A 22,291-nucleotide genomic window follows, 5' to 3' on the forward strand; every position below is an offset into this window, starting at 1 on the left:
GTTGCATGTTGCCTTTAAAATTATATCAGGAAAGAAAAGCCGTGCAGAGAGTCACCTGGATGAGGAAGTGCATCCACTTTATCATGCCTTGAAATGAGCAGATAGGAGCTGGTAAGGTTTGGCAGTGGGGTTGGGGATCGATTAGTGGGTGAGCTCATGTGAAGATTAGGGCCCCTCAAAGTTTGGGGTCACTGGAGGGAAAGTTTCAGGTTTGCTATGGGCTTCTGCCAGGTGCATCTGTTCTGCCTCTTAGGCCTCAGTGTCCTGTGTTTTGTACTACTCCTGTGGTATTTCCTGCTTTGGGGAGGAAAGCACCTTGATGAATTTAATCACATGGTAGTGTTGGAGGCTTAATAATGCCAGGTGGATTGAACTGAGTGTATTGTGCAGGTCAGGCTTGTACTTAAAACAGTTATGTAGTTGGGATGTGGTTCCTGCCCTCAGTGGCCTTACAGCCTAGAGAGAACAGGGTAAGTAGAATAGAATACTGCTTGACCAAATGGTCAAATTTCGTAATAGTAAGAACTGGGGGCCATAGTAGTGTGGGGAAGGCAATAGTTCATCCTTGGAAAGGGTCAAGGAAAGCTATGGAGAAGGCATAACATGCTGTCCTCCAAGGAACTGCTGGTGGTGGTTTGTTAGGCAGAAAAGATGGGCAGAGGATGTTCTAAGCAGAGTGTGCAGCAGGGATCAAGGCATGGAGGCATAAAGTTGTCTCCATTTTGGAGAGCGGTGAGTCTCTTTGTGGTTGAATTGTCTGGTGTATGGTGGTGAGTGTCTGGAAATGAGGCCGATAAAGTAGGCAAAGGCCGGTCACCAAGGGTCTTGAATGCCATGGTAAAGAAGGGAGACAATGCCTTTTGGCAGTGGGAAAACATCAAGAACCGATTTTAAAATGTTCTGTCACTCTAAATAATTAAATAAGCAAACAAATAGAAGAAAAGGAGATGATGAAGAAGACCTCAAGGTCCAAAGGAAGGAAGTACTAATGGCAGAACTTCAGGCTTTGATGGGTGAGATGTTTTGGACAGGAGAGCCTATGAGTGGAGGGGAGAGAGAGGAGGCCAACAGTCATGTCTCTTACGAGATGGCTCAGGGTGGTACTGGCTGGGTGTGGGCCAGCTCAGGACCACCCACTTGAAGGAGGCAGGCCTGATGAGGTCCCAGCAGCCAGGGAAGGGGCCATCTGCTGCGGTCAGTGCCCCCGGGAAACCTCTATGCTGGGTGTGCTGAGCAGGAGCCAGAGCCTATAATCAACTCATACTTGGGTCACCGCAGAGCTGGTCATTACCAAGAGCAGTCATCATTAGGAGCTGTCATAAACCGCTCTGACTTTTCTCTCCTGAGCTTGTTAGTGGCCCAGGCAGGCAGCAAACACAGTGTTTCTGGATCCAGCCCCATAATCGCTGGATTGGAAATGACATTAGACAGGGCCTGGGGACTGGATCAGCTCAGGTGTCTCAGGCTTCTCTGGAGGAGGGAGGCAAGAGAGGCTGCAGCTGTATTAAAGGATGAGGGTCATGACATATAGATGGAGTGTGTGTGTTTACATCTCTGTGGGTGCATGAGTATGACTGAGATATGTGTGAAGATGTAAGTGAGCAGTGTGTGATGCAGTATTAGTGTTTGCACATGTGTGCTATGTCCGTGAGGTGCATGGTTGTGGTATGGTGGATCGTGTGGATGTGGCCCTTTTGTGTTTGTGTGTGGGGGCACAGTGTAGCTGCCGGCTGCTTACAAAGCTCAAGGGGAGTCCGTCGCAGCTGGCCGCGCTCTCCCAGGGTTGTGGTCTTCACTCATGGGACTGGAGGCTTACTTCTTCCTCCACTGCTTCACAGAGAGGTTTTTGAGAACATGCTGCTAATTCTCCCTCCTCAGGAAGGGCTTTAGAGAAGCCCATCCAGGATTTCTCTGCAGTGGTTGACATTGTGCAAACCAAAGGCCATCTTTACAAGGCTTAGTGTTTTGTTTTTTACTCCAAATGCTAAATAGACCTGTTTTGTTTAGGTTTTAGTATTTTCAGTAAATCTGTTTAAAACTGCTGATTTTCTGGGCAGGAGTCACTTCCTTAGCAGATTCCAGTGGTTAGCAGGAATTGTCCTAAAGGGCATGGTGTAATCCCTAGGGTTTTTTAAAAAAAAGCATGTTGGAAAGAACACATTAAGTGTTAGGAGTCAGACCGGCCTGAGTTCAAGGTCTGGCTCTACCCCCTGTCAATGCAGCCAAGATACTTATTCTCTTTGTGGCTCAAAGGTTTATGCACTTGTTCAAAAACCAAAATGAAAAATTTCTATGTTGGGAGATAAAATATGATGTGGCCCAAAATAACACAGATTCTGCTATCCTAGGATCCAGCTTCAGTGCTGCCTTTCGGACGTGGGCCAGCCAGGGAAGTCTTTGAACCTGCATCCCTAAGTGAATTGATGGGTCCCCATTGGTGGTCTCTCTGGCTTCCAGCTTAGAAATAATGTGGTTTTGTTGTATAAGAACTCTGTGACTAGGTTTCTTGATGTTATATCTTCGTGGACTCCCCAGGCATATCCACTGGAAATTTTGGGCCTTCTTCTTAGAAGCCTTTGTCTAATACCATGGTGTGGAGGAAAAGTGAATTGGATGCACACACTGAAGAGTTAAGTTGGGGGTGGAGTTAGAGATTGTGGGACCATAGCAAAGGACAGTGTATCATACATATTGTAGATAAGAATTCTCTGACCAGGGTCTGGGTGGCTGGTGGATGTCCTGACCTCAGCTGCCTCTTCTGGGGGTGGTCCTTATCTATGGGATCCCTCTCCTAAATGTGTCCTTGGGCTTCTTGTTCTTCCTTGTCTTTACTCAGAAACCCAGAGATGCATGGCATAGGGACCTCTTCACCTGCATGAGGTTGATAGTGTCTTTTAGAGAAGCAGTTTGGAAACACAGAAAAAGTATTTTCTCAGTAATTGCTTTCTACAGAATTGAGTTTTTTTTTTCTTTTTTTTTAAATTGAGATTTTTATTTCAACCTTTATGGAACAACATAATTTTTTTCCCTCATTTTTAAACTGGTGCATTGTAGTTGTGCATATTGATGGATTTATTGTTACATTTTCATACATGTACACAATGTAACAATATAATTTGACCAGTATCACTCCCCAGCATTTCCCCCCTCCTTCCCTGTCTCCCATCCCTTGGTCCCTTTCCTCTATTGATCTCCCTTTGATTTTTAGGAGACCTACCCCCAGCTTTGTTTTTCTTTTTCTTCTCTTACTTCCACATATGAGAGAAAGCATAGGACCCTTAACCTTCTGAGTTTGACTTATTTCACTTAACATGATGGTCCCTAGTTCCACCCATTTTCCTGCAGATGGCATAGTTTCATTTTTCTTTATGGCTGAATAAAAGTTCATTGTGAATATATGTCACATTTTCTTTATCTGTTCATATGTTGGTGGACATCTAGGCTAATTCCATAGTTTCACTACTGTGAATTATGCTGCTATAAAATGGGTATGCATGTATCACTGCAGTAAGATAATACTTTGATTCTCCAGGGTAAATACTAAGGAGTAGCACAGCTGGATTGCCTGGTGGTTCCAGGCCTAGTCTTTTGAGGAACCTCCATACTGATTTCCATGATAGTTGTACTAATTTATAGTTCTACCAACAGTGTAAAAGTGTTCCTTTTGCTCTACATTCTCTCCAGCATTTATTATTAGTTGTATTCTGATGACTGTCATTCTGACTGGTGTGAGATGAAATCACAGTATAGTTCTGATTTGCATTTCCCTAATTGCTAATTACATAGAGCATTTTTTCATGTATTTGTTGGCCATTTGTATTTCTTCTTTTGAGAAGTATATATTTAATTCATTTGCCCATTTAATAATTGGGCTATTCAATTTTTTTTGGTGCAAAGTTCTTTGAGTTCTTTATATATTCTAGATATTAATCCTCTGTCAGAGAATAGCTAGTAAAGATTTTTTTTTCCAATTCTGTTGGTTCTTTCTTCACATTCCTAATTGTTTCCTTTGTTGTGCAGAAGCTTTTTAATTTGATTCCATTCCTGTTGGCATTATTTCCTGAGCTTTAGGGGTCCTATTAAGAAAGTCTCAGAATTGAGTTTTAATTCCTGTTCCACAATTTGCCAGCCACATGAGTTTGGTCAAGTGCAGTTTCTCTGAGCCACAATTTTCTCATCTGCCAAGTGGGGGATAATCATAAATACTTCACTGAGCTGATGTTTGAACCCTATAGATTGTATTGGCATCCTGGAAACTACAAAGTCCAGTTTATATATAGCATGTTACTCATCCTGTGGAGGCTGAGTCACAAGGTGCCATCTTATAATTCTTCTTGGCATCCCCACAAAAGGCTTCCTCTTTAAGCAGGAGCTGGTTCATGGTAATGTTTTTCTTAGAGGAGCTTAAAAAGAATTTTTGAGGCTTATTAAAATAGAGGCTGAGCTAACCGTATGCATGTCTTGTGGGTCCTTGAGGGGAGCTGATATTAACAGAAGAATCAGATTGAAAGCACTGGGTAGGAGAGGAGGCTAAGAGGATCTAAACTGGAGACCTTGCCCTCCAAGAGGGGACAGTACCCACAGCAGACCTTGGGGCAGATGTACATGCCTGGAGACCGTCAATCTTTTGTAACAAATGACTAGTGCTTTTATCAACATTCTCAGTGCTCTTCCTCTGACCCAGTTCTAAGCGTGCAGAATGAGCACTCTGCATTCCTTTAGCTTCTGGTGGCTGACGGCAGATATTTTGTATAGGCAGGATCTGTGAGGAGGACAAAGTAAGCTACCAGGTCCCTGGTTTCCACACATGGCAGTGTTAGGTTGACTCCTTTCCAGTTTCTAGGCTTGGCAATCTCACATCTTCTCTTCAAATGGATGAGCCTGCATGCTTCAGGATGTCTACCTCTCAGGATTACAAATGTCAGGATGAAAATTGAGAGAGCCGAATCTGTCTAATCCAGCAAAGAGAATACTTATTCTGCATAGCTGATAGGACTTGACTTGTTGCAGCAATAAAACTCTGTTCAACAAAGGGGATGGGCTGTCTGGTCATCCGGGGGGGCTGCACCACAAGAATTATACAGAGGTACAATGGCCTCTCGTCTGTGATACCCGAGAGAACTGCCTTTGTTAGAAGCCAGAAAGTATGATGCAAAAAGTCCCTTCTAACCCTTCAAATCCCATGATTCAAGGATTTCCCAAGCACCTGCGGTGTGTCTTCTGGTGGGTGACTTCTACACAGTGGCGGATGTGTTGGTGGGTGAAACTTTCTTCTCAAGGGGGATGTAAGATGATTTTCTTGGAGAAGATGGAGGAGTAAATGGGGTCCTCCAGCTCATGAGATCACTGGCAGTATAGAAATCCTATCCTTAAAGTGTGTTTTTCTTCAGCCCCTGGCCTCACAAGTAGACAGACCTCTTCGATGAGAAAAGTAACAACACCTGGATGTGCAATACCAGAAGGTATGGGTTCTGAGACTTGCAGATGAAGACTAGGCGGCTCTGAGCCTTCTAATGATCATGACTCTGGGGAACAGCTGTCCAGTTGCCAGGAAGGGGGCCTATTGGATGGCTTCCTGCATCCTTCCCCCACTCTGTCCTTCATGCAAGCAAAAGCACCTGGACCCCCCCACCCCCCACTCCTTGTGCTTCCCTGGGTATCAGTTTTCCTTGTGAGTTTGAAAAAAAAAATTTTTTTTCCCCTTTACAGTTGTGTGTGATAGGGTGGGGGAGGTGGTGAGAGGGTTGAGCATGAGGCTGCCCTTCGCTGAGAAAAGAGTAGAATCAATATATTGTGTTGATTTTTCCCTGTGACTGACAGCTCTTTGCCTGGAGCCTTCTTCTCTTACAGACTTAATGTATCTCCTGGCAGATTTCCCTGTTTGGAATGGTTGCTCAAAGTCAAGAGCAGGCAAGCCTAGGGAAGCATGGGGGAGCTTTCCTGTTCTTTTGCTCATTCTCCCCATCCCGGCTCCCTTTCCTGATGCTCTTTGGGAATTGGATGGTGTGAGGAATCTGGTTTGGATCAGCTGAAGGCATGTATTCTCCTCCTTGCCATCCAGGTTCCTCAGAATGAGAAACCTGGATTGGGCTGGTATTTGGAAGATTTTCTTTTCTTTTCTTTTCTTCTTCTTCTTCTTTTTTTTTTTTTTTTTTTTTTAGGGAGTTCTCAACCTGGAAGTTCCCGGTGGCAGCAGGGTCAGAGGGGCACAGCCTCCCCAAACTCTAGCACAAGACTTCTGAGGTGACCTGGTGAGGTCATTGGTGGCCTCCTGGGCTTGCTTCTCTGGTGGTGCTGTGAGCACTTTCATCTGTGCTAGGTCTTTGCCTTCTCTGGATGCTTGGAAGACAGGGCAGGGACATACCTGCTGGATGAGCCGCAGGGGAGCTCAGTGAATGGTTTCTGAATTGGACCCGAGACTGCAGCCTGCTTCTTTGTCTGATGAATGGTCCTGGGAGGAATGAGGGGCCCAGGGCAGCTCTGCCCAGGCTCTCCCTGAAGTGAGAGGGCTGGGAGGACTGTGGAGGGGCCTATGGACATGGCTCTCCTCTTCTATTACAGCCATATTTCTTTCAGGAAATGATTTATCTGATAACGAGCTGGGGTTGTACTTCTTCAGGCTGGAGTGGAGCTTTGTTTTCTGGGGTTTGGCACTTTGTTCTGGCATTGAAATAGGGAGAGGACTGCTTGCATTTAGAGAAGGAGGGAGCAGGGGGTGGGGGAGGCAGTTTGAGCCTTTGGGACTGCAATCTAAGGGACTTCAGGGACTGTGCATGTGTGTGCATGTGTGTGCATGTGCACATGTAGGAAAATATAAGAGGAAAAAGTGTAGGGGATGAAGGGAAGGGAGCAATGGTGCCTGGGGATTCAGGGGTCTGTCCTGGGTCTGCTTGGCTGCTAATGCCTGAGTGATAGGTGGTCTCATTTCTATTCTGGGCCTCGGTGTTCTGTTCTATAAAATGAGACTCTGGTTACATGGCCTCTTAAATTCCATGCTGCTTGAAAGATCTGCATATTTGTCCCAAGTTAGTGTTCTTTAAACTGGGGGTGTATGTAACTCAGTGGTACAGAGAGCATGCTTAGTATGCGCATGAGTCTGGGTTGAACCCCCAGGAGCAGAAGAAAAACAATGGCATCTTTTAAATACACTCAGGCCATTAAGCAGCCTCTTTTCTTTGAGGGAAATCTTACCATGGACTCCATTATAGAAGACCAGCCACCATGAGCCACTAGGTAGTAAGAGGAGGGACCCAAGGCTGGTTGGTGTGGCCATTGCTTACTCTTGGGGCACATCTGTGGGATATATGGAAGAGTGTCTGACCTCAGGGAAGAAAGACAGCAATTATTCAATGAGAAATGCACTCTGAACTTTCTCCCTGCACTTAACATCAGTTTTTTACCAAAATGTCCCTGGCCTTGTAGCCTATGGGTAGAAATGATGTCATTTTTACCCAAACCAATGTTAGCCTATTAACCTGCACTTGTTTGAGTTCTTCAGTTGCTCATGAAGGGCTTTGTGCGGTCTCTAGGGTAGTGGAGACTCTACTCCCTGTGCTGCCCTTTGTGGCTCCATTAAATGAGCAGCTACTGTACCCCCTATAGGTTGAAGCCAAGATCTCTGAGGTTGCCTTGTTTGCTGCTGCCTTGAGCTGTTGTCTCCATTGCTGTTAGCCAATCTGGAGATCCCTGGGTATTTCCAGCCCAGCTCCTATAGAGCTGCACCCACTGCCATGCTAAGGGTCCCTGGTAAATGCTTTCAGCAGCTGTGGAGCTTTGCTCTGATCAACAGCTCTTTAATATATTTACGTAGTACTTCTCCCTGCATTAAAAAAGGGTCTGGCTAAGTTGCTAAAGCTGGCTTTGAACTCACAATCCTCCTGCCTCAGTCTCCCAAGCTGCTGGGATTATAAGTGTGTGCCAACTCACCTGGATGTTTTTAATTCCATAAAAATTAGTGCTGATGTGGGAGGTTTTTGCAAGCTCAGTTGCTGATTTTGGTCTGCTCCTCTGATCCTGAAATTGGATTTGTTTTTCAGTGCATCTTGAGAATGGCTGAAAAGCCATCTGGTGTTTACCTGTTGCATTTGCAAGGATGATTTCTCTGGGTTTCCTGTCTAGTCTCCAAGTCTGTCTGACATAGAGGACTTGACATAGTTCCAGGAAAAGGCCTGACAATCCTTTCACTCTCATTTGAAAGGGAGAATCCACAGACTTTGAAGGGAGACAAGGAGGAGAAGTAAGGATACCTACCTGGTAGTCTCTCTCATTGTAGCGCTCATCAAGGGAAAGTGCTTTTTGTTGTAACCAAGGAAAAAAGCAGCAAAGATGTGACGGTGTCCTGAAGCTCAGCAAATAAAGATCTTGAAATCTTTGTGCCAGAAAGAGAGGGAGAAACAGAACTGGAATACATGTTTTAAAAGAAGTCATGTCATCAAAAGCAAAAATCTATGTTAAGCAGTGCTTCTATGTGTTGGGTGGCCTGGAATTTTCATGCTTTTGGGAATGGGGTGAAAAAAGAATGAGATGATAGACAGTTACAGAGAGCTTCTTGAGAGACTGTAGGAAAAAGAATCCAAATTTCTAAAGCTGGAGTTGTTTTGGCCTAATTAGAGTAAAAAAATATTTGTGTTTCTCTGCGTCTTCTGAAGGCAGAGCAGTACTTAAAAATGAGATAGAAAGTAAGGAAAATAAAGTAAATGAATGAATGAATAAAATATAGATTAAAGGCATAAATCAATCAACCTATCTATCTATCTATATGTCTATCTATCTATTTAAAATTTATTTGGTGGAGGAAATTGTAGGTATGTGATAGTAACCCAAGGTATGCCGTCACAACTGGCAGACTCTGGCTTCTGGTACCTACTGGGAAGCAAAGAGCTGTTTAGAATATGGCAGGACTCTGCAGTTTAGACTCTGGGGCCAAGAGGATGTGACAAGAGCTAATTTCTAATATCACGGCCAGGCTTTGTGAGTGGAGTCAAATCCAGAGCCCTGAGGTATGCACATCTAACCACTTGGGGTGACAGGATATCTGCCATGCAGCCAAGGCAGGGACAGTGAGGTTCAGACATAGATAGGGCAACTGATAGTTACCGCAAAAGGCCCAGAAAGCAGGCTTAACAGGATGACAAGAGGGGACCCCACTGTGCCCCTGGCACTGAATGCTCTAAAGGTTTCTAGTGTTCTTATTGCCCCAGCAGCTCATTTCAAACTCTTCAGACAAATAAGGACCCTTTAAAAATTCTTTATTTATTTGTTGATTATTAAGCACAGATACGCACTTGCCAGATACTCTGGGGGATCACGGTCAAGGTAGACTGCAATACCTTGGGAAAGAATCCTAGATCTTGAGGATGCTTTTTTCTCAACTGGCCGTGTCAACAAAATTCTTCATCCCTGAGGGTGTGACTCTGAATGCTGCACATGGGCTATGATGATCATTGGCCATAGCGTGTGCTATCTGAAGCATGGTTTCATAGCAGACCCACCATTTGTGACAAATTGGCACCACGGCTGTTATTTATATAATGTGTCTGTATACACATCTGTCCACAAGATGTAATCTTGTCCTGGTGTCTGTACAGCATGTGACAGTTGTCAGGATGCCCTCCCACTCACCACTTGTCTGAAGTCTTTAGATGGTGGCCAACAGCTTGAACATTTTGTGTTCTGAAGTGACTTTGCTAGTATTGTAGCTCTGACTGTGTGCAAGGTGACATTTGTCTTCCATGGTCCCCTGCCTGTGGCTGTACCAGTCATCATCCCATGCTGAGAAAGTGAGAGATGCTGCTACCCTGTTCCTCTTGCACCTCCATGAAGGGCCTGCCTGGCATCCTGGATGTTTTGGCTTTGTGATGGGGAGCTTGCTGGTGAGGTCTGTGAGGTGGGAACATAAAGGGGGTGAAATCACTGGGGGCCTTGGACAAAAACTTGGAGAAAACCCCCAGACCCCTCCCCACTCCCCGTGTGGGGTGGAAGCCCTTGCACAGGATGCAGGAGCCTTGGGCCCGTAGCAGGAGAACAGGGAAGAGGAACTCAGGGGAAGTGGGGGTCCAGCTCTGAGGGTTGACTCTGTAAATCAGTAATGACACTCCCACTGGGGGATCTGGGGGCTCACAGGACTGTCCCGTGGTACTCAGCCATCACCCTAATCCTGGATTTTGCCTGTCTTCAATAGGAAGAGAAGTGCTATACATGGAGGGTACTGTGATCCATTAAAAGAAAAGCTGTTAGTTTTGGAGCTAGGAACTTGGTCAGTATACCTAGAAAGCATTTGCCTTCTGAACAGTAGGTGTGCATTGAGAATTGAGCCTGAATGTTGGCCCAGTAGGTGTCATGGGCTCTTGCAGGTCCCTCTGTTGTTACTGAGTCTTTGCTGTACCACTCGACTTCATGCAGGTCTCTGTGGAGTTGTCCCTCTCCTGGGGCCAATGTGGTCCCATGGGTCAGCAGCCTCCAGAGCCATAGGAAGCTTTGTGTTTATTTCTTTTCAATAGGTGGCTGTCTTGAAGAAGCAGGAAAGGAGAGCAAAGTTGGGGGTTTATGAGTTTGTGTTGCCTTCATTTTTCCTAAACTATTTGCTTTCTTTCAGTTCTTAGGTTCTCAGAATCCCTGCAGTGTTATTTGTGAGTGAGAGTTCGGATGGGTTGAGAGAGAAAAGACTCAATGAGGGTCAGAGGACCCAGAAGCAGAGGACCCAGAAGGATATTCAGCTCAATACTGATAGCCATGGCTGCCCTGGATGCGGGCCGGCCAAGCTTGGCAGAGAAGAGGAACTCTAGTAAACAGGGACAGTGCCAGCCTTGAGACAGGGCTGGTGCCTGCTACAGTTCACTTTTTAGGTTCTTGGCTTCAAACAAATCCATTTCAGGCCAAGACCGATTTCACCTCCAAGAAATTATAGGAACATCCGTCCTGTTTGGTGCATGTTGTTGTCCAACCTGACGTGTCTGTTTCTGGTGGGCCTTTGCAGGGTGGGTGATAGATAGGAGAGTCATGTGTGTTCTGTCCCCTTTTTATAACTGTCTCCAGGTTTGCAGTGAACCCAGGCCTGCCTGTCTGATGGATGGGAATTTATGTGTCGTGGGCCCAGTCTGGACTTTGGTGCTTGCCAAGGGTCAAAATTGGGGCAGGCTGCCAAGGCAACCTCATCTTCCCAGCATCCCTGCTATTAGCATAAAACCCAGAAGGGCTGAAAAAAAGAATAAAAGGGAAAGAAAATGTAAGTGTAGAAAGTTGAATAGATAGGCATGGTCAGGTGTGTGAATGAGCAAGAAGGAACTTAACCTATGATTGGGACACTCTGAGCGGTTTGGTGGGCTTGGATATAGAAAGAATTGAATGATGGTTCGAATGAGGGATTTGGGGCATAAACAACTTCTTTAGCTTTCTTAACAGAAGTTTATGATGAATCACTGGAATGTCTCCCTCTCTGAATCATTTTATACCTAGAAAGCCCTCAGAAATGGAAAGGGTCAGTGTGAGAAACCCTTCCTTGGTAAGGCATTGCACTATTCCTGCACAGAGATGAATAAGGCTGGCAGGAACCTGCAGTGGGGAGGAGGACATAGAAGGTACACCTGGGAAATTATCATGCAAAGGTTGAGACAGGGAAGGCCATGAAGGTCAAGACTGGAACTGGCTAGGGGCTTCCTGGGGAAGATGGACTATAGCTTGTGTTGAAGAATGGGGAGGAAAAGCATACATTTTACCTGCAGTGTACTCTCTGCCTTTAAATGAACTGGACTGAGAAAATAATAGAAGGAGAAGAGCTGAGGTGTGCCCATGGCAGCCACTGTGCAGGGGCACTGGATTCACAGCTTCTTCAGGGGTATCCCATCTCAAGGGGGGTGGGGGATGCAGCACTTGCTCTAGATCTCTTCTTGCTATCTGTCAAATGAGATGGCATACAGCCTGCTAGACATGCTTCAAGTGTTTCAGGTCCTTCTTTGGGGTTGTCCTTGTGTTTAGACAGCTTCATGACCAAGACCAGTGCTATTGGGTCTGGGCTGAGGTACATGCAAATGAAGTATTTGGATGATGCGAACAGACAAGGTTTTTTTTTTTTTTTTCCCTCCTCTTGGATGGCCTAGGCTTCAATATTGAATTTCAAAGACAGAAGAAGGAAATATGAAGATTTAGATTTAGATTGCCAGTGATGGTATGGGAATAGAGATGACTTGCCTAACACATTTGTTTTGAAAACGGCTACACTAAGATCCACGGAAGTGAAGTGATTCATTCAAGTTTATACAAAAAGTTAGTAATGGGTTTAGTCAGCAGGCATCTGCTGACTATGGATTTGGGATCCTTTCTTCTGAAATGTGCTGCCTGTTGGCTATCAGAGCCTTGTTTTCTGACTTTGCAAGTATCAATAGCTATGCAACTGGTGTCTCACAATCCTTAGCAATTCTGTAAATGGTGCTACACCACATTGCCCGGGGTCAGCTGGGTTCTTGGACATGCTATGCTGATCTTCCTGCCATCAGTCTCAACTTCTGTGAATTTGAGGGGCTGCCCTGAGTCCCTGGATTGTTTAAACATCATTCAAGAAAGAGTCCTTAAAATGTGCCACTGTGAATAACCAAGGTTATTCATAGCTATCGATACTTGCAAAGTCAGAAAACAAAGGCTCTGATAGCCAACAGGCAGCACATTTCAGAAGAAAGAGCCCAGCCTATCCCCACCCTCCAACCCTTTAAACCAGTGGTTCTCAAATGTGGTCACCAGCTCAGCAGCATCAACTTCTCTTGAGAACCTGTTAGAAATGTGAATTCTTGGCCCTCATCCCATTGCTTCTGAATCAGACACTCAGGGGTGGACCTCAGCCATCTGCATTTTTAACATGTGATTTTGGTGGTGCTCAAGTCAGACCTGAAGCATCTCTCAGAGCTGGGGGAGCAACTCATGGCTTTTCCAGTTCATTAGTTCTGAAGCCCACTTTCCCACTCCACATCTTTATCCTTCTGAGAGACCATCTCACACTTCAGCTTGCCATTTGGGTGAACACCAGGAGGTAGAATGAAAAGAGATGGAAAACCAGTGACCCCATGGTAGGAACATCTGTTTTCCTTGGCAGATTTGCCTGGACTTGGAGCCATGATTCAGTCCATCCCAATGGTGGACTCTAAGTGATTCTTCACTGCTCCTCTGTCTCCTGCTTAGGGGTTGGGAGCTGGCAGGTGGAGGTGGTGATGGAGTGCCCTGGGAAGGGAAGAACCAGAGCTCTACTTTGTTGTCCTGCGAGACCCAAGCCCTTGCTACCAGTGCCACCAACACACATGCTTTCCCAGATAAAATCACACAGGGCAGTACTTTGCTCTCAAAGTGGGTTTTTGTTTTGCACTATTAGCTTAAATCAGTAGGGATTTAACACAATCCACAATGTCAAGCAGTTAGGCAGTGGGATTCTGGATGGTTGAAATTGATGCTGCTTGTGTGTTTGTGTGAGTGTGTGTGTGTGTGTGTGTGTGTGTGTGTGTTGAGTGTTGGGGGAGCATGTAAAGTTGCCACCTCTACCCTCCTGCCTGACCACTTCCCTAAGGTGTCCAGGATCCAGAAAACAGGACAACTTCAATTTAATAATTTGCCTCAAAAGAGTCACTTAAAAGCATTTTCTACATCTGCTTCTTATAGATAAGAGGGGAAAAAAAGCTGCTTTCAATCTTTTTAGGTATATTTTTTTCTGTAATGTATGAGCTATAGTCAGTAAATGCATGTAAATATGCAGCATGTGGTTTGTGGTCAGGGGAGGGAGTCTGAGTTATTGTGACAAAGTGCCAACTCCTTTCTCTGCTAAGCGAATTAATGATGCCAAACACCAGCTCCTGCTGGGAACAGAGGGTTCCGCTAAGCTGCCATCAGGAGGCCTTTGTCACTAGGACTCATTTGGGCCCTAATGCCTCAAAGCCAGCTCTCCATGGTGCCCAGACCCTCTGCTGAGTGTTGGAAAGAAGCAGCAGTCTGTCAGAGCCAAGGGCCCTTACCCAGCACTGTTCCCCAGTCTCATTTGCACAGTTGATTTGAGGATGGTGCTTTCTGCCTTGGGCCTTGGGGTTGCCCACCCAAGATTTGTGAACCATGCAGAGGAAGCAGAAAATAGGGTCCCTCTGTCTTCATAGCTTAGCGCGGCTTTGTTATCTGAATAGACTCTTTCACGTGGAGGCTTCGTGTGGTAGGAGGGCTATAGGCCGGGTCTTCAGGCTGATGGGTTGCCCATCTGTGTGCCCTTCCTAATTCAAGTGGCTGGCTGACTTTGGCTGGTGAAAAGCCACTTTGTAAAGAGATTACCTGTCTCTGTGACTGGCTTTCCCTCCTCCTCAAGTCATCTATTCGGAATCTTTGGACCTCTCTGAAAGAGAAAGCCATTTAGGAAAAAAGCAAATCTCTTCAGAATCAAGATGTGCAGTCTAGTATGTGCCCCTGGTTGAGTTTTTCATTGGCATCTATTGGAGAGAATGTACCCAAGGGTTGGTGCAGTGTCCCCACAGTTGCTGGGACTCTATTCATCTCCTCTTACTTTCCTACTCACTACTAACATTCCAGACAGAGGAGCAAGGAAGTAGGTGGGAGTCACAGCTGTGAGAACCTCCAGCTGTATAACCTTGGCAAGTTACTTTTGAGCATCATCCCAAAGAAGTTTAATGTCCCTTCTAGTTCAAAAGTAAATAATCCACATTCTACACTCTAACCTAATTTTTTTTTTAAGTCTGAAACTTGATGGGGATTGACTAGATCTGCAGGTTTTCTCTCGTTCCCTTAAAACAAAACAAAACAAAACAAAACCCCCCCCAAACCAAAAAAACCCAAAAGGTTGAAAAAGCAGAATTCTTACTCAAAATCCCTAAGAAGTTTCAAGTTGCTCCAGTTGACTGGAGAATGGATGGCCTGAAAATGTAATCTCTTGTTTCTTTAATGATCTAACATTTTGTGATTCATTTATATTTTTATAATTTATTGGACTATAAACTTTTAAAAAACAAAGTATTTTTGCTTCCAAATAAATTCAGTTTAGAAAGTCAAATAGGAATAAATGGCTTTTAATAAAAAATTGCAGTTCATTACCCCATGCCTTCTCACCCCAAATTCACATGACCCAAAAATAATAATTTTCAACTATTTTAGCAATTTCATGCGGTATTTAGCAAACTGGAGCGAATATATGACATATAAGTTGTTTGATTTCTTGATTTTAATGTTTAGACATTATTTAATGATATTTCTGTTATTGAAGTTAAAGATTTCTCTCCCTTGCACTATTTCTCCTTTGTAGTTGTAACATACTTTGACTGAGTTGATATTCAATTTTTAATTTATTGGAGTTATGCAGCTATCATTTGTAGCCAAGCCATTAAGTATACTGCATTTATATTTCGTTTCTTTTCACCTGTGTATGTGTGGGTGTGTGTTTGAGATACTAATAGTCTAATTTTATTTGTCCTATTTTTTATGTTCATGTTGTGAATTCGGTCTCTGCTTTTTCTGGAAGATTTTTCATTCAGACCCTCTGCCTGAGCCCTCTTGCCTCAGTTTCAATTTGGATTGATTGAGCTTTAAGCCTGCTCTGCAACTGTTATGGAAAAACATTCTAAGCCTTCTTTTTGCCTTTTTTATGTTTGATCTTGCTTGAATACTTTCTGTTCTTATGTACTTCTGCATTTTTATAGATTCTTAAGCTACATGGGAGATAATTTTGTTTTTAATCCTGTAATACCTGAAGATATTTTTATTCTACTCTCATATGCTGATTGATATATTCAGCCCAGTGTCAAATTTTGGGATTTTATTTATTTATTCATTTAATTTTTTTTTTTTTTTAAATGGTACTGGGTGCTGGGGATCAAACCCAGGATCAAACATGCTAGGAGAGTGTTCTGCCACTGAGCTACACCCCTGGCCCTTAGGAATTTTGCAGACATTCATTCATTATCTTATAGTTCTCTAATGCTGGCTATTGAGAAATCTAGTGCCTGCCATTCTGATGCCTGATCCTTTGTATTAGATATATATTCTCCTCTTCTCTAGAAGTTTCTAAATGTCATGGTTCATGTGTTGGATACTGTTTAACCTGGGAACTCATGTTCTTCGTTTATAGAAAACTTTCTTGTATTATTTCTTTGATATTTTTTCCCATTAATTTTCTTGGTTCTGTCTTCCTATAATACTTTTTATTCAGATCCTTAGATATATGCTGTGTCTTCTCTTTTTTTCTATTTCTTCTCTCTTGGTCATTTTGATCAGTTTTTCAGGAAATTTCTTCAATCCCATTTTAAAGCACTTGTATTGATTTTTTTAGTTTTCATCTTATATTTTAAATATCTAAGTATTCTCTCCTGTTCTCTGATGGTTCTCTTTAATAGCTTCTGTTCTTGTTTTATGAATGTAGTATCTTATCTAATACTATCATTTTTAAAAGTTTTCTCATGATTGTTGCATTGTCTCTGTTATTTCTGAAAGAATTTTTTTTTCTATTTGTTTGGAATGTTTTGATCTCCACCATTCACATTTAGAAACTTTCCTTAAATCCTACCAATTTTGACTGAATTTGAATTTAAGAGTGAGGTATGAAATTGGAAGCTGTTTGTTTATATGCAGGGCCTATGAGTTTTGGGCCTCATTTTGGAGGTTTTCTTGCGGGGTTAGGGTGAGGGCCCATATGTCTTTCCTTTGGAGCAACTAGCTTCTTTAGAGGAAAAGCATTCAGTCTTTTGCCTGGGTGATATAAATGTAGTTTCCTAAGATCTGAGGGTCTCACTTTTTACTGTGCAGATTTTCACTTACCCCTTTGGGGTCTGTGTAGCACTTTACCACCCTTCTTCCTATGTTCCTGGTTTAAACCTTCTGTATTGGGTAAACCTATTGGCTACTCTTGAAGCTGGTAAGGGAATGTTTTCTTGGATTCATGACTCAGGGGAGTGGATCTAAATGTCCCTATACAGACTTCATACCAGTCCTCATGTTTAATATTACCTCTACACTGGTATGCAAGTGGCCCCAGTCCATGACCACTTCTGGATCCTGCAGTGTGGATCAGCTTGATTCTTCCTGGCATCTCTCTTGTAACTAGTTAGATTTCAGCATTTATTTTCTCTGGCAAGCCAGGTTCCATCATCCATTTGCTTTCTGGTATACAAAATGTTGTTGATATATTCTTGTTTCCCTTACCATTTTTGTGCCTATGTTTATAACTTTTTTTAAACTATAATCTTAAATTGATTTCAGGAAGGAATGGAAATGATTGTACATGCTCAATCTGTTTGGCCAAAAGTGGCCAGTGGTAACTCTGTAGGTTTCCAGGAGTCTAGTGGTTGTCTGTATGGCATGCCTTTGTTTTTTTTTTACCTCCAGTTGGTTTTTAGCTCTCTGGAATTCACCCTGGCCCCTTCAGATCCTGGCCTTCCATAGGGCACCAGTGACCCTAATCATCAAGTCAAGTGACCTAATTTCAGATTCAAACTTCTTCAGCTTTGGGGGTTGAGGGGCATCACCTTCATTTAAAACTGCTTCCTCCTGTGGCTTTTGTGACACTGGGCTTCCTGGTTTCTTTCTTTCTTTCTTTTCTTCTTCTTCTTTTTAAAAAATCTTTGCATCTGATGACTTTTACAACAACTTTTCTCCTTGCTGTCACTCCAGCAAGGTTTTGCTTCCTTGTTTTTTTTTTTTTCTTCTTTTCTCTATACCCTTCATTGTAACTGTTATCTATAATCAGATGAGTCACAAGTCTGATTCGTAACTCAGCCCCATTCTTACTTTCCCCATCATCTTCTTTTAAGATCCCTACAGAAATTTCAGATTATTGGTTATATAAATGGCTGGCCCCTGGCCAGTGTCTGCCTTGTGTCTAAGCACTGTGTCTAGGTTATGGGAAGAATGGTGGTTCCATTAGTGAAAGCAGGAAAGTCAGGAGGAATCGATAGTTTGAAGAAAGTATGGGTTTGGGATGAGTGGAATGACTTTTCTGATTTTCATCTCAGCCTCAGAAATATGGCCAAACTTTGTGGGAAGGCTATCAAGGAAGTACAATTTGTGAGCAAAAAATATGGTTTGAGTGACTGAAAATGCAATGAAGCTTTAATGATCTACTCAACCGTAAGGGATTATTTGTTTTCAGATGGCTGAGAAAGACCCGGAAGTCCCTAATTGCAGCTGCAAATTTTTAGCTTTTAAGGTTTCCGGGTCTCTGAATTCTTGCTGACAGTAATAGATAGGTGGGAATAATATCTTACCCTTAGGGGATGTTAAGTTGTTAAGGTATTTTGTTTTGTTTTAGTTCATTCTCCAACTGTTACAGGTAACTGAGATCAAGGGTCTGAGATGGAGTTTAGATGTAGTGTTATCCATCAGAGTGAGCCAGGCACATGATGATGGGAGGGAAGAACAAATCTAGGGTAGAGACAATGCCGGGGATGAACTGAGATGGTTTCTCAGTTTTGCCTAGCCTGGGATCCTCTGGATGGTAGTTTTGCCAGGCTAGTGGTCAGATTGTGCTGTATACCTTTCAGATGGGAAACTGAAACACCAGGTGTTTAAAACCAGATTTTGAGGTCACACAGAATCTAGGACCCAGAACTTTGGTCAGCTGTTGTCCCCACTTCTCCCTAATTTCTGCCACCATTGGCACTGTGGGCTCAGCCAGGGATGAAATCCCTGCGATCTAGCCATGTCAGCATGGTGGACTGGGGAGGCAGTGGTGGTCAGCTCCTGGCTATCCCTGGGCCATCACCCACCCTGTCCCTGTAGTGCCTGGGTGTGGCATGGTGGGGGGTGCAGATACATCAATAAGGCACAAGAAATCAACCTTAGACAAGTAATTGCCTATCCAAACATTGCTGGTAATCTGCATCCCTGAAATAAACCCTTGCATGATGGAAAGATGTTAGCAATTTCTGGCCATATGTTCCCTCTTCCCTATTTTCCCCACCTCAAAATAGAAAGTGATCCAAATGGCAAGAAGTAAAGAGTCTAATGCATAACACATTTCCATCATCTGATTTCCCTTCTCCCCTCACCGTTCCCCCACCTATGTAAACTAAATTCCTTTACATGGTCATGGCAAAGAAACATTAATTTTTGATTTGAGTTGTGATTAAAAGCAACACAATCAAAAGAATGAAATAGTTTCCACTGAAGCAATATTTTAAACTGAGTCCTGGTACAGTAGGAGAGAGTATACTCTATAGGTTTAGGTGTGGGTTCTAATCCTGATTATGTCTCTTGCAATTTGTGTCTCATGCAGCTTGTGGCCTTGTGCTGCCATTGTAATAAGATACTAATGATGCCTATGTAGCATGGTTGCTATAATAAACAAGGAGTCACAAGCAGAGCACCCATCCTATGTTTATCTATACAGCTTAACTCATGGTGGCTACTCAGTGAATAATGGCTCACTCCTCTGCAGAAAAGAGGATTCCTACATTATCAGGTAGTACACCCATTAGTCTCTCCAGGTGATGTACTGGTCACTGCTGTAGAAACACTTGATTTCAAGCTTTAGACTTTGGGAAGTAGCTTGGGACTTATCTAATAACCTGGGTCACCTTTTGGAGGGTCTAAGGAGAGGAGCAGAATTGTTCTTACTCCGTTGCTTTACCTTTTGAAGTCTTTCTTTGATCAATTTTGTATTAGCCAGCTTTCTGTTACTATAAAGAGAAAAGGTTTATTTTGGATCACAGTTCTAGAGATTCCAGTGCATGTTCATTTGGCTCTATTGCTTTGGGTGAGGCAGCACATCATGGCAGGAACACATGACAGAGCAAAACCACTGGCCTCAAGACCAGGAAATAAAAAGCAGCAGAAGAGGAAGGAGTTGGAGTCCAATAATCCCCTTCAAGAACATGCCTCCCCCCAAGTCTTTGCCCCGCCCCCACCTCCGCCAATGACTTAAACACCTCCTGCTAGGCCCTGCCTCTCAAAGGTTTCACCATCTCCCAGGAGTGCCAGGTCTTTAACACATGGTCCTTGGGGGTGCTCTTAAGATCTGAACCATAGCAAGTGCTTTCTCCCATTCCTATTTGCTCTGTTTCACAGAGGGGAGGCAGAGATGAGATTTGTTTCTGCTTTGGCCTGGGCAATGAGTCTCTTCTTGCTGGTCCCTCACTTGACCCCCTTGAGAATTTTTCTTATTCAGTAAACCACACACTGGAACAGGTGAAGTCCTGTGTCAGTTGAACCACCACTTCATTCAAGGTTTGTAAGGCAGCAAGGGAAACTGAGCCAGGTGTGGGCCTGTGTGGGCATATCTGGGGTGAGGCTTCCCCTTCACTGCACTCCTACCTGTTGGTTCCTAGGTGCTCTGTCCATTATGGGGATAGGAGCTAAGCATGATGCCAAGCCCTGGGCAGTCACTTACTCAGGGAAGAGAGAGAGAGTGTGAAAAAACCAAACTCATTGGGAAGCTGTGCTCAAATCACTCCCGTGTGCTGGGCAGCCTGGGACAACTTGGAGGTCAGTCTTAATCCTCAGCTAGAGCAGTCTGCTCATTAATACCCAGTTCTGACCTTTCTGCCACCCTTGGGGTGAGGCATTTCTCAGGCCCAGGCTATTATATGGGGCTTGAGTTAAGTAGGCATCAAGATCTGGAACTCCTTTTGTCAGAAAAAGAAAACAGTGGGAGAGGATTTAATTTACTGACTTTGACACATTCATTACAGATTTGCTCCTAGGATTTTTTTTTGCCCTTCTTTTTACTTGTGGGTTAGCCAAGGGTGTGGTTTTCTAATCAACTAAATATTAAATAACAAAGCCTTTGCAAATGCAATTCTTCCTTTGCTAGGGTAGTCTCTTTCAGCCCCAGGAACTCTTTCATCACTCCATTTTAAAATGTGGGAAGAGTGTTTGAATTCCTCTCCCTTATTTTCTCAGTCCATTTAATGAGCACTCTTAAGTTTTGGGTTTGTTACAAAGAATTTTGGAACCACAGAGTCAGCAAGGATAGCATCATGATTAAAAGTGCACAATCAGACACGGTGCTGCCATTTGGATAAGTGTCCCCCAAAGGTCCATGTCTCAAAGGCTTGTTGCCTAGTCTGTGGAGCCACTGGGAGGTGGTAGAACCTGTAGGAGGTGGGTCCCAATGGGAGGAAGGTAGGCTATTATCCTTAAAGAGGATATTGGGGGCCTCTATCCCTCTTCTTCCTTTCTTTCTCTTTTTGCTTCCCAGCCATCATTAGGTGAAAAGATTGTTATGCCACGTGCCTCCACCATTAAGTGCTGCCTCACCAAAGCAATAGGGGCAATTGACATGCCCTGAAACCTCTGAAACCGTGAGCCAAAATGCACCTTTCCTCTTTATAAGTTTACTATCTCAGGTATTTGTTACAGTGATGGAAAACTGACTAACACACATGGGTTTAAGTTTAGGATTGATGCTAGGCGTGGTGGCACACACCTGTAATCCCAGAGGTTTGGGAGGCTGAGGCAGGAGGATTGCAAATTCAAGCCAGCCTCAGCAAAAAGTGAGGTGCTAAGCAACTCAGGGAGACCCTGTAAATAATATGCAAAAAGAAGACTGGGGATTTGGCTCATTGGGCAAGGGAATATGCTAATGGGGCAAGTGCTCCTGAGTCCAATGCCCAGTACCACACCTCACTCCAATATTGTTTAGGATTGATGACTTTGGGCAAGTCAACAAGTCAAACATTATTTTCTCATCTCTTAATCGGGGAAAATAATTGTACCTTCCTTATGAAGTTATTAGGATCAATTGAATAAATACATGCAAAAGAACCCTCTCTAGCATGCCACATTTCTTTATGATCACTGACTTCTTATGGAGTATAGGTGGAAACATTGGGTTATTAAAAAGAGGGCCTTGGTGATTTTTAATTAAGAAGATTTCAAAGGACATCCATATTATCTGGTGACTGGCACCTGAAAAATGATTTCCAATTTCTAAATACCTGGGGTTGGCCAGTTCTAGAGGGGAATCAATTGTGAAAGTGACACTACATAATTAGCGTGTCTACAGTTTATTGAGTGTTTCCATACTAACTTGTCTTTATCGATGAATCCTGTCTGGCCATCACTGAAGGATCTGGCCCATGGGTTAAAAACAATGTTAAGGGCTGGGAGTGTATCTCAGTGGTAGAATGCTTGCCCAGCATGTGGGAGGCCCTGGGTTTCTTCCCAGCACCACAAAACAAAACAAAACAACCGTCCCCACATACAAGAAAGACTCCAAGTTGTGGCACAGTCTGTAGAGAGGAAAAAAAGAGGAGATGGACTTGGTGGGTAGGCCTATTCTTCCTTTCTGCTGGGGTTGTACTGAGAACAGAAGCAACCCTGTACCATA

At 43.7% G+C, this 22,291-nt stretch overlaps 1 protein-coding gene across 1 annotated transcript in view; it reads left to right on the forward strand.

Moving 5' to 3' along the window:
* The window catches only part of Sfrp1 (secreted frizzled related protein 1), a 40,664-nt gene that overhangs the window by 17,252 nt on the left and 1,121 nt on the right, over positions 1-22,291 (forward strand). The gene's annotated exons all lie outside the window — the stretch shown is intronic.

The sequence above is a fragment of the Callospermophilus lateralis genome, chromosome 4, assembly GCF_048772815.1.
Source record: "Callospermophilus lateralis isolate mCalLat2 chromosome 4, mCalLat2.hap1, whole genome shotgun sequence".
Taxonomy (NCBI): Eukaryota; Metazoa; Chordata; class Mammalia; order Rodentia; family Sciuridae; genus Callospermophilus; species Callospermophilus lateralis.